We start from the raw sequence: 12,283 nt of genomic DNA, 5'->3' as shown, positions 1-12,283 counted from the left end.
GTCGGACGCGAAAAAATGCGCGAGCGCTTTCTGCCGACAATATATAATGCATTCTACGGTCGACAAAGTTAGACGGAGGGCCAACAGACACGCACATAAACACAAATTCAGCGCGTCACCAATCACCATCACCGCTAAAGAGGTTGAGGACGCCATTGGTCGCGCTAAACCATCCAAAGCAGTGGGCCCAGACGGCATAGCCATGCCGATGCTTAAAAGCCTAGGGAAAGAGGGTTTCAAATATTTAGCGCAGGTCTTCAACCTGTCTCTTTCCACCTTTGTCATACCCGAGAAATGGAGAATGGCCAAGGTGGTCCCGCTACTAAAGCCTGGTAAACCAGCTAACATAGGAGAGTCGTATCGTCCGATATCTCTCCTATCGCCAGTAGCAAAGACGCTCGAAGCCATTTTGCTCCCTTATTTCCAAGCAAATTTGCAACTAGCCTCCCATCAGCATGGCTTCAGAAAACTCCATAGCACTACCTCCGCGCTAAATGCCATCAGCACCCAGATAAATTGCGGTTTAAATCAAAACCCCCACCATAGAACAGTACTCGTAGCGCTAGACCTATCAAAAGCTTTTGATACGGTCAACCATGGCTCGTTACTGCAAGACCTGGAAGGGTCTACCCTTCCCCCATGTCTTAAAAGGTGGACCGCAAATTATCTGGGTGGTCGGCAGGCATCGGTGCTATTTAGAAACGAAACATCAAAGCCAAGGAGAATTAAACAAGGGGTGCCACAGGGTGGTGTCCTATCCCCACTTTTGTTTAGTTTCTACATATCTAAGCTACCTTCACCACCGGAAGGAGTCACAATCGTTTCCTACGCCGATGACTGCACAGTAATGGCCACAGGCCCAGGCCCACAGATCGATGAGCTATGCAATAAAATAAACGGCTGCCTCCCTGATCTCTCCAGTTTTTTCGCCTCGCGAAACCTGGCATTATCACCGACTAAATCTTCCGCGACCTTATTTACAACATGGACGTCCCAAATGTCGACCATTTTGAACATCCACGTCGATGGCTCTACGCTACCGACTGTCCTACACCCCAAAATCTTGGGTGTGACGTTTGATCAGGATCTACATTTTGGTGAGCACGCAGCCGCAATTGTTCCGAGAATTCAGAGCCGTAACAAAATCCTCAAATCCCTTGCTGGCAGTACCTGGGGAAAAGACAAAGAAACGCTCATGACTACATACAAAGCAATTAGCCAGCCGATTACGTGCTACGCGTCACCCATATGGTCGCCAAGCCTAAAAATTACCCACTGGAAGAAGCTACAGGCCTGCCAAAATACTGCTCTCAGAATTGCCACGGGCTGTCTTCTTATGTCCCCAGAACACCATCTACATAATGAGGCGAGAATACTCCCCATCAGGGAAAGAAACGAGATGCTGACCAAACAGTTCCTGTTGAATACCCAGAAACCTGGGCATCCCAACAGGCATCTGATTGACGAGCCAGCACCGCCTAGGGGCTTAAGGAGTCATCTCCGTAAGCATTTTGAGGAAATACGGCATCTGAGAACTCAGCCGTATGAAGCAAAAAAACATAAGCAGGTCCTTGGTGAACTCCACAAACAGGCGTCGGACCTTTATGCCGGGAATTGCCCGGTGAACCCAGTACTCAAAGTAAAGTATCCAAAACTTGCGGAAGAGGAACGCATACTCCCCAGGGAAACGCGTGTCACTCTGGCTCAACTTCGTTCTGGATACTGTAACAGGTTAAACTCTTACCTATCCAGAATCAACCCCGACATACAAAATGTATGCCCCGCTTGCAATGTGTCCCCACATGACACCAACCATCTCTTTAATTGTAATGTGGAACCAACGCCTCTAACACCCCTTTCCCTATGGTCCACCCCTGTTGAAACAGCAAGTTTCCTTGGACTCCCGTTAGAGGATATTGATGACAGTTTGTGATCGGTCGCGCCTGTTAGGTGGGGCGAAGCACTGCTACAACAACAACAACAACAGAGAAAACATCAAAAATAATGAAAGAGCGCGCTCTCTTACAAAATTAACTAAGTCTGCCGTATAGCTCTTAAGCAAGGTTATAGTCAAGTATGTCAGTTTCGAAGCTAATTAATTAACCCGTACTATTCTAACGAATCTCTATGGAGCTTCAGAGTGCACTACTGCATTAGAACAAAATTTACTTCTTGTAATATCTATACCAGTCTAAGTGTGTGGCATGCAACTTGAATGTTTATGTCCTGTAATAAATAAGTGCAATAAAATTTTGCGAACTTGTCTTTAGACGTTGTAGGAGCTTTGTATGTATTATTGGTTCATCTTGGTGCAATTTTGCACGCCAGCAGTTATACAGTCATTAAATTCACAATGCGCTTTTGGTGTTTTTTGTGTGTACAGCGTAGCATTTTACTTGAGGTTGTAGTTGTTTTTGCTGATGATGATGATGATGATAATATTGTTGTTGCTGCTGTTGTAGCGGTCAATGATGACCAAGTCAATAAAACGTTAGTTGGGGCGATCGACTACAATTAGTGAAATGGGGCGTAAATTCCCTGTAGAAATGTCGTTAATATGTTTGGGTTAGTGATTTGTGGAGGTGACGATTATTTTACTACATTGCTTACTACTGAAAGAGGTAATACTTAAAATTTGCTGCTACTTTCATGGATACAAGAGAAACTCTCTAAAACAAATACACATTTTTGAACTATAAGCTTACACATTATTGTTAACTTAAATGTGTCTGAATGGGCTAATGCAATAACTGCCGAGCTATTTTTAATATCAATTTGGCAATCCACAAGAGTATTGTATTCATATAAAATAAAGAATTTGAGTTGCTTCCATGGTTTCCAATATAAAATTTGATTAAAGCAGAGTCATATACAGCGAAAAGGAGAACTTGTTAATTGCCTCAATCTGTTTTTCACTGTCGTCCATAGGATTTTCCACAATATTTTGCGAACCGTCTTCAACAGTGGAATTCATTTACGTGACATACAAAATAATTATAACCTTTGCTCAGGGTATGACCAGTATTTCCATTAGGAGACGAATGTAGTTTTCCGTTGTATAAATATTTTTTACACGTTTGACCAACGTATTGTCCGGCTAGTTCGCTAAGTTTAACATTTTCATCACTTATTCGCACGAAATTTGTGTACACTGTATTATAGTTATTTTTTTTGAAAAGGGGTCACCTGTGATTTGGACTGGGCATTTTGTTCACCAATATGCTCGTATTTAATATCAATGCAAACAAAATAATTATTAATAACTCTATTTTTATTCTCTCCTTGTTGAAAACAAAATTTTTAGTACTAAAGGTTTCGTAAAACAAAGCAATGTTTTCAAACTATGTCAGATCTCAAGCATTTTTTTTTCGTAGGTTATCCCAGAAATGGTTTTTACATAAGCTGTTGTTTAAAATTTCCATCTGCAAGGCGGAGAAAATGTTTAAATATTCAATTGTTTATAGAAAATTTATTGCAAGCCAACAACAAAAATAATTTTTGCAAAAAAAAATTATTTTGCAAAAAAAATTATTTTGCCCTGTGCTTGAATGTCTTCTGAATATATACCTAAAAAATTGTCCCATTTGGACGCTTACTTTTGGATAAAAAATTAATTTCCCAAAACAATCCAAAAATGTTTAATTGCCAATTTAAAAAAAACAAAACCATGCAGAATTTTGCAGCAAAATTCACACAGCGTTCTTCTCGTTCTTCATTTACGTGACATAAAAAATAATTATAACCTTTGCTCAGGGTATGACCAGTATTTCCATTAGGAAATCTTTTATTAAAAAAAAAAACATGCAGAATTTTGCAACAAAATTCACACAGCGTTCTTCTCGACCACAAGACTCGGCGCTGACCAAATATCATCGCAAAATATTGACTTTGGTGAAAACCGTGCTCAGTTGGAAAAGCCTTACCCTATAGCAAAGCGAAAGACAACTTATTGATTTGTTATCGAAGTGTTATAAACAAGCTATCAGTAATAAATGTTGTCGATCCGCTATCGATATTTTATCGACTGTTATAGGACATTAAACGATTTGTTATCGAACAAAGTTCTTCTAGCTATTGAAAAACGTTAGGTGTTTTATCACAAAGTTATTGATTTTTTATAGAAAAATTATCAATTTGCTATCGGTATGTTACGAATTTACTGTCAGTTATTTGCAATCGAAAAGCTGTCGATTGCTTTTTGAAAAGTTATCGATTTGTTTTCGAAAAAATATCGACGTTTTATCGAAATGCCAACAATTTTTAATTTGAATTTGTTACAGAAAAGCTATCAATTTATTTCCGAAAAACTATCAATCTTTTATAAAAAATGTATCAAAAAGTTTTGAAATATTTATGGAAAAATTATTTATGTGTCATTAAAAAGCTTTCGAATTGCTATCGAAAATGTATCTATTTATAATCGATTTTATGCCGACTCCGAACGGCATCTGCAAGGCAGATGAGTTTTCACTTTGAGCTTTTCATGGCAGAAATACACCCGGAGCGCTTGCCAAACACTGCCGAGGAGCGACCCCGCTTAGAAAAATTGTCTTCTAATTGAAAAACCTTATTTCTAAAATTTTGATGTTGCTTTGCCCGGGGTGTGAACCCAGGGCATACGGTGTGGTAGGCGGAGCACGCTACCATCACACCACGGTGCCCAGTGTTTTAAATTTGGTATCGCTAATTAATCGATTTTTTATCGCAAAGTTGTCTATTTATTTTCGGTAATATTTCGACTTTATATCAAACATGCATCATATCTTAACGAAAATGTATCGAAAAGTTTTCAAATATCTATCGAAAAAAAAGCTATGTGTCATCAAAAATCTATTGATATGCTATCGAAAATTTGTCGATTTACTATGGATGTGTTATAAATTTTATGTAGGTGTTTTATCCATTTGTTATCGAAAAGATATTGATTTGTTTTAGGAAAGCTTTTGACTCTTTACAGAAAATCCGTCGATTTTTTCTCGAAAATACATCGATTATTTATCGAAAAATTATCGATATTTCTTTACATCGAAGAAGCTTTTGAAAAATTATATTCAAGGACAGCGAAGTTTAAAATGCGCCAAGGAGATTGAAGGTCTCTGCTCTTCCGGGCAGAAATTGTGATCAATTGTCAAATTGATAGAGGGTCAAACGAGGGCAAGTAACGAACTTCTTTACAACGAAGGAGCTTTGAAAGTTTACATTCCAGAGGCTGTAAAAAAGAACTTCGGAGTAACACCGATATTTGATATGCTACAAGCACATGATGCACCTCTGCTCTTGCGAATAGCGTTTTTGTCTAAAAGATTTAAGCCGTGAACATTTAGCTTTCATTTATGTCGTTCGCTATTGAGTGCGCTTCTAATTCTCATCTGGTTAGTGAAATATTCTAAAGAGTAAATTATGAGATTATTATCCCAAATCGTGGCTTTACACAGCAAAATAAAGTGGCTGAACATGCAGCCAATACAAAAGAGCCCACGTACTTGCTGAAATGGAGGAATTTTGAACAGAAAAATGAAGAAGCTATTCCTTCAGATATACAAGTGCTCGCTCCCCAAAATGGAAAACATTCCATGGTGAGCCAGGTGTTGGCGCACCCTGTTTTTCTGAAAGAACAAAAAAATATATAACAATACAAAATCCTCTAAAATAACCAATTTTAACATTAATAAAAAATTAAGTACACGTCCTTCGAACCAGATAGTTAGTAAACGACCTGCAAAGAACAAGTGTGAGCCTACGGTGGTAATCCTGTAAGAGAGAAATTTCTGCAAAGCCCCTATAATGTTTTGCAGGGATAACTGGATATGCTGACTAGCTGTTCTTGTCAAAAAGGGCTAAGTAACTCGGAGCTACGCTTAGCAGAAATGAGTGAAAGTAGCTTAACAAGGTAGTGCTAAGAACGAACTTAGCTCTAGAAAGAGTAGTAATGCATTGACTGCATGTTAAAGAAATCGAGCGTTTTATACTCTGATACTATTTAAGCTGTATGGAAGATAATGAAAGAAAATCCCCCAGTGATGCCTACCGATGAAATAACCTCAAACTAAATCTTGATATATTCTTTAATTTAATTGTAATACAATTAAAGAAAAAAAAAACTTTTTTAAAAATAAGCTTTTATTATTGGTTAATAAAATTAAGCTTTTTATTAGAACAATTAGGACATTGATATAAACTGTAAGATTTAATAATTTAGGTGTAAAGTTTTAATGTTAAAATATAATTATGTACAATATGGAATTTTTTTGTCGCAGACGAAAAAGCTTAATTATCGTTAAAGGTTACAATGAACTTATAAAGTGTTATATTTGTTTACAGTCAATTTATTTTTTACTTTTTAGTTAATTTTATTAACCAATAATAAAAGCTTATTTTTAAAAAAGTTTTTTTCTTTAATTTTATTTTTTACTTTTTAGTTCGTTTTATTAACAAGTAATAGAAGCTTGTTCTTAGCAAGCTTTTTTCCTAAATTTAATTTAAATATGAATTTTTTTTAATTTTTAGTAGGGTAAAATATTGTTTAAAATAGTTATGTTATCTTTACTTAGTTATTTGTAACGTTTCTCATCCCATCCATTTCTTTTAATGCATCAACATTACAAGGGTTCTTCGAAGTCAACTTTGAACAGTCAAGTTCTTCTATTCGAGTGTTAAAATCATATTTTATTGTGGCTTTGCTTATGTCGCGTTCAGTGAGTAGTTGATTCCAGATCTCTGCTCTGTTCCATCGCCAAAAATCTGTAAAACAAAATCAAGTGCGTAGAAAAGTATGCAACAAAAAGTATGCAACATTTAGCGATAGCAGCCGAACTTCTACGTTTATTGCATACACAAACAAAGCGAAGTTACCTGCGTTATTGAGGACTTAGGCTTTTATTCCCTTGTGAATACAAATCTTTACCGATAACTCTGTTATAGATTAATTTATCGAATTCTCGCAATGAAATATTGCATTCTCATCGGAGTTATACATGTGTGCAAAACTTCAGCTCAATTGGACACCGGGAAATTTATCAAATTTAACTTGCAATATTTGACTACAGACAACAGCCAAGTGAAAGTAAACAAAAGCTTAAAATTATAAAACGGGGCCATTCTTGAAAAACAAGCGAGCTTAATAAGTTCCCAATTCATTTTGTTGACCTCCATGACACATACAAAGTTCATACAATAAAAAATTCTCAAGTGTTATCTCACAAATGTTAACATTTTCTAGCTGCATTAGATCATCACTCAATTTGCATACGTACACACATAAATACATACGCTTATTATCCCACATTCATAGCTGCACCAGTTGTTCTAGATTAGCAACGTATGAATAGTTTGATGACTTTGCTCCCAGCTTATTAACAAATTAACGTTAACCACATTTTCACTTAAGTTTTGTATGTGCACATTTCAAATGCTTATTTTACGCATGAGTGTATTTGTTCACTCAATCAATTATTTAACGTATATATGGCGATAAGCACGGCACTGGCGCCGACGACCTTATTTACACTATGCGAGAATCGAAGTAGTTGAAGAATTTTTGCAAAACTGGGAAAATTTGTGTTGATTTTTAAATTACTCCTCGTTGAGAATAAGATAACTACTTGAAGTTAAAATTAGCTGAAACATTTCTGAAATTTTTAAGAAATAAGTTTTAAAAACGTTGGCAAGGCATTGCTACGAATGAAAGCAAATCCAGTTATGTAGCAGGAAGAAGTGTCATTGTGTGAGTCGTAAATCAATTTTCATTCGTTTATTCGACTAACGAATAGGTGCGACGACTTCTGTGATCTCCTTACATTTAGGCTCCTATAAAATATAACCAGTTTCTTGCGTTCTATATTGAGAAAGTCTTTTGCAAGCTAATAATTCGGTTCTGTCAAAAGCCCACAAAAATACAATAGTCAGGGGGGAAAAATCCGCATGAATAGCGATTATTGAAAAATGTATGCAAAACTGGGAACACTTACTGTAGATTTTTTAATTATTTCTGGTTGAAAAAGAAAACTAAAGAAGGATATCGAAGTCTTTGAAGGTGATCTGAAGCTATATATTGTTACGAATATTAGCAAAACTAAGAGGTGCTGCTATCTCTAAGCCGATGCCAAACAGTGATATCATGCACATCCATAGATCAATAATTATGTATCTACATAAACGAAACAATAATTGCGTCTACACATATGTACCATGTACGTATACGAGCAGCGGAGAATCAATGCACAAACACATGCATATATCTGAGATACTCCTGAAATTATGCAATGAGAGAAGCTATAAAATCGTGCAATTCTAGTTACAGCTGAGAAGTTTGAGAGCTGATGGCAACTAGTAGATTCTGGAAGCGGTTAGAAGATGCGAACGTTGAAATCAGAGAGTATAAAAGGCAGCAAATGTAGAGGCGCTGGAATTCAGTTTCATTTGAGCTATCAAGCAGTTTCGATTAAGACGCTATCTAGCGAGACATAGCAGTATTATTTTGAAAGTCAGTTTCATTTAAGCTATCGGTTAGCTTATTAAGACAGCTAGTTGCAAAGTATAAGTGTTATTGTGAAGTACTTTAATAAAGGTCATTTTTTCATTATTCAATATTGGAGTTATTTATTCAACAGTTTAGTGATACGAACTTAGCCAAAGAGCAAATAAGAGGGTTTGCAAGTAATTCGTTACAATATGTATATATTAAAAATCAAAGTAATCAATTATGAAAAAAGTAATCCAGAAAACGCACTGGCATGCAACTGTCTTTAAAAAAACTCTTATGTTGAGTTCCAAAAAAATAACCCATCCATTTCTAAAATATTTAAGAATAAAATAAAAAAATGTAAGGCGCGATAACCTCCGAAGAAATCTAAGGCCGAGCTTCTCTTCCAATTTGCGTCGTGCTCCTCTTGATTTTCCTCTTGAATTGGCCGGACGGGACCTACATGTTTTATCCCGACTCCAAACGGCATCTGCAAGGCAGATAAGTTTTCACTGCGAGCTTTTTCATGGCAGAATTACCCCAGAGCGCTTGCCAAACACTGACGAGGAGCGAACCCGCTTAGAAAAATTTTCTTCTAATTTAAAAACCTTATTTCTAAAATTTTCATGTTGCTTTGCCCGGGGTGCGAACCCAGGGCATACGGTGTGGTAGTCGGAGCACGCTACCATGACACCACGGTGGCCGACAAGAATTTAAGAATAAAGTATCGAAATTGCTTACACTGTGCACAGAATTGCATTCGAATATGTAGCGGAAAGAAGTATGATTGGTTGAGTCGTAAATCAGCTACCCTTCGCTTATTGGACTAACGAGTTAGTTTGTTGAATGTGTAGTGGATTTCGCCCCACAAGGTATGCCTTACACCCGTTCGAGTGGTACAAACTTTTCCAACCAAAAACTGTTCGCCGCATTTGACGTATGCAAATGCCATTGGAAAATTGTCGCATTTGACAAGCGGTTTTTAAGATTCGACCACGTCCGTGGCAAAGGCATAAGGCAATTAATGCGATAATGAGATATGGAATGCTAACTCTCGATACTTGCTTGATATATGAGTTTTTAAATTTCGGAATAACCCTTAGTTGAAAGCTCAAATATTTCATACATACATACATACATACGTAGGAGTGTACACTACGTCCTTGGCGAAGCCTCGTGAAACCGTGGTCAGAAGGTATTTAAATAAATACCATTGGTTTAAGGTGCCCTATTTCATCATCAATTTGTTTATTTATTTACCTATAATGAAAATAGTGAAGAGAGAAAAAAAGAAGAATTAGTTAAAAGCTCATTAAAAACAAAAGCGTTATCTAATAGTTCAATGAGATAATTGAGATAATTGAAAATTAGATGCTTATGTAGATAGCTTAATATATTTTACAAAAGAAGAGCTCAAAACGCCATTCTTATCATTAGACATAGAAGAACCTTAGGTCGAAGTAAGAATTTTCCCCAAATAGGCTAGTTCTTATTTCGAAGAATAAAGGAAACCCCAACTCTCCATCGTCTTTCTGCCTACTATGTATGCTGAACACCACAGGAAAACTGATGAAAAGCCTACTAAAGCAAAACCTCACGAGCGCAATAGAGAATGGAGGAGGGCTGTCTCATCTATAGCATGGCTTTTGCAGAGGTCACTCTGAGAAGTGATAAACGCATCAGGAAAACCGAAACTGCGTTCCACCGAGCAAAACCGGTTTACCTGCTGGTCACGCTAGAAGTACAGAATGCTTTCAACTCAAACAGATTGGACGACATGCTTGGGCGCACATTATAGCGAATTTGACTCAACTAATGGTAAACACTGGCGGTTCAACGCCATCTAAAAGAAAGCTGCGTGCGTCGATTCGACGCTGACAATAACAGTAAAGCGATAGCAGCATACAAAAGTAGACCAAGGAACTGATTTCTCAACTGAACCCATGGTTAAGGCGACCCCGCGTAGAGGACGACTTTCACTTGACACAATTTCTAACCATACACGGTTACTTCCGCATATGTTTTAACAGTATTGGCAAGCTTGTAAACCCGAACTGCCTCTCCTGTGGAAAATTAAACGATGTAAGTCACACCTTTTTACAATCAGCTGAGCAGAGCTCACAGAGTATATTCATTTTGTTCGCATAACGGTACCCCGTAACGGCATAAACTATTCGAGATAGATATAGACTTCTATATATCAAAATGATCTGGGCGAAAGAAAAAATTCATTTAGCCATGTCCGTCCGTCCGTCTGTCCCCAAACACGATAACTTGGGTACGTTTTGAGATATCTTAATGAAATTTGGTATGTAAGTTCCTGGGAACTCATCTCAGATCTCTGTTTAAAATGGACGAAATCGGATTATAACCACGCCCACTTTTTCGATATCGAAAATTTCGAAAAACCGAAAAGTGCGATAATTCATTATCAAAGACGGATAAAGCGATGAAACTTGGTAGGTATGTACCATACCATTAAGGTTCTCTACTAACAAATATATATATATATATATATATATATATATGCATACTAACAGACCCAGCAGACGTTGTTCTGCCCTAAATTTGGCCTATCTGCATACATTTTAATAAGCTTCTTCCGTCTAACTCTGCCCTCCCCCCACCCCACTTCACTTTTTCCTGATCCTTTTATTCACTACTCCCACCGTCTTTTTCGCTTCATCTATCTCCATATTCGTCTCATTCTATTTATTTCTCAGTCTCCTTCTCCTTTTCTCTTTTCTCTTCTCTCGCGTTCTTTTCATTTTTCTTCATCCCTTATTGCCTGTCCCAGAGGGTGGTATGTATTTCGTTCCAGTCCCAGTCCCACTCCGAGTCTCAGTCCCAGTCCTAGTCCTAATCCCAGTCCCAGTCCGTCTCTGATCTACTTCCCGGAAAAAAGGATAGTAAATACTAATATCTGCAAATTTATATACCAAATTTCAGGCAAATCGAATAGGTCGTATGTAAATAAGTATGCGGGTATTATTTTTTCATGTTTTTCCAGGTTTATGCGACTAAATCGAATATCACACAATGCTTTAGAGCTCTGATTTCATATCCATATTGCCCACACATTCTAGGGGTACCCGGGTCCACGTTTGAACAAAATCGACCGACGCATCTCTTGAAACACCGGCGACCAACAAACACACATTTTAGCCTTTCCTTTTATATATATATATTTTTATTTTTCACATTTAACTATAATATTTTCAAATTCGGCTTAAAAATTGCACATGGAACAACTAAAGCCTCTCCTGAATTAAAAAAAATGTCTTAGTACTTCTAAATCGCGGGTCCCCTCAGAAACCCCGTGGAAGGGGGTAATCCCCCCTCCCCCCTCTCGACGGGTCTGGTGATGTGCTATACTTGATATCATTCGCTATAATATTTTTTATTGATAAGCACGTTGTTTAATTAAACACCAACCAATTACACGGAAGTATATCCACACCACCTGAAAATATGAATGCCGGTGCGTATACGTAACATTTTATTATTACGTATAAACATATAAAAAAATGTGTAATAAAACAATATTGCGGCTATGAACTATCCTATATTTCAAGTTAGATCAAACTACATACGGGGTGCAAAACAAATTCAAAATCGGTTCAGTAGTTTAGGAGTCCATCGCGGACAAACAATGTGACAAATAATTTTTATATATAAAGATTTATTACGCTAGGCATTTTTTTTTGGCTCATAATCGTACATACATACATATGTACATAGCTTAAGGCTCCCAATGTTCATTCAAACATCTTGCTATTGCTTTTTATTAAAATTTTTCTTTTACGAAGCTTATTGGCAATT

General features: G+C 37.1%; 1 long non-coding RNA gene across 4 annotated transcripts in view; it reads right to left on the bottom strand.

Moving 5' to 3' along the window:
- The window catches only part of LOC137245248 (uncharacterized), a 563,221-nt gene that overhangs the window by 194,892 nt on the left and 356,046 nt on the right, over positions 1-12,283 (bottom strand). Inside the window, exon 3 of one of the 4 annotated variants that reach the window (XR_010951280.1) lies at positions 8,143-9,721. The exons of the other annotated variants lie outside the window; for them this stretch is intronic. This is a non-coding gene — a long non-coding RNA (uncharacterized lncRNA). Of the gene's footprint in view, positions 1-8,142; positions 9,722-12,283 lie in introns of those variants that run through there. 4 annotated transcript variants of the gene reach the window in all.

Source organism: Eurosta solidaginis, chromosome 3 (genome assembly GCF_040869045.1).
Source record: "Eurosta solidaginis isolate ZX-2024a chromosome 3, ASM4086904v1, whole genome shotgun sequence".
NCBI lineage: Eukaryota > Metazoa > Arthropoda > Insecta > Diptera > Tephritidae > Eurosta > Eurosta solidaginis.
This window is presented reverse-complemented; position numbering and strand designations above follow the sequence as displayed.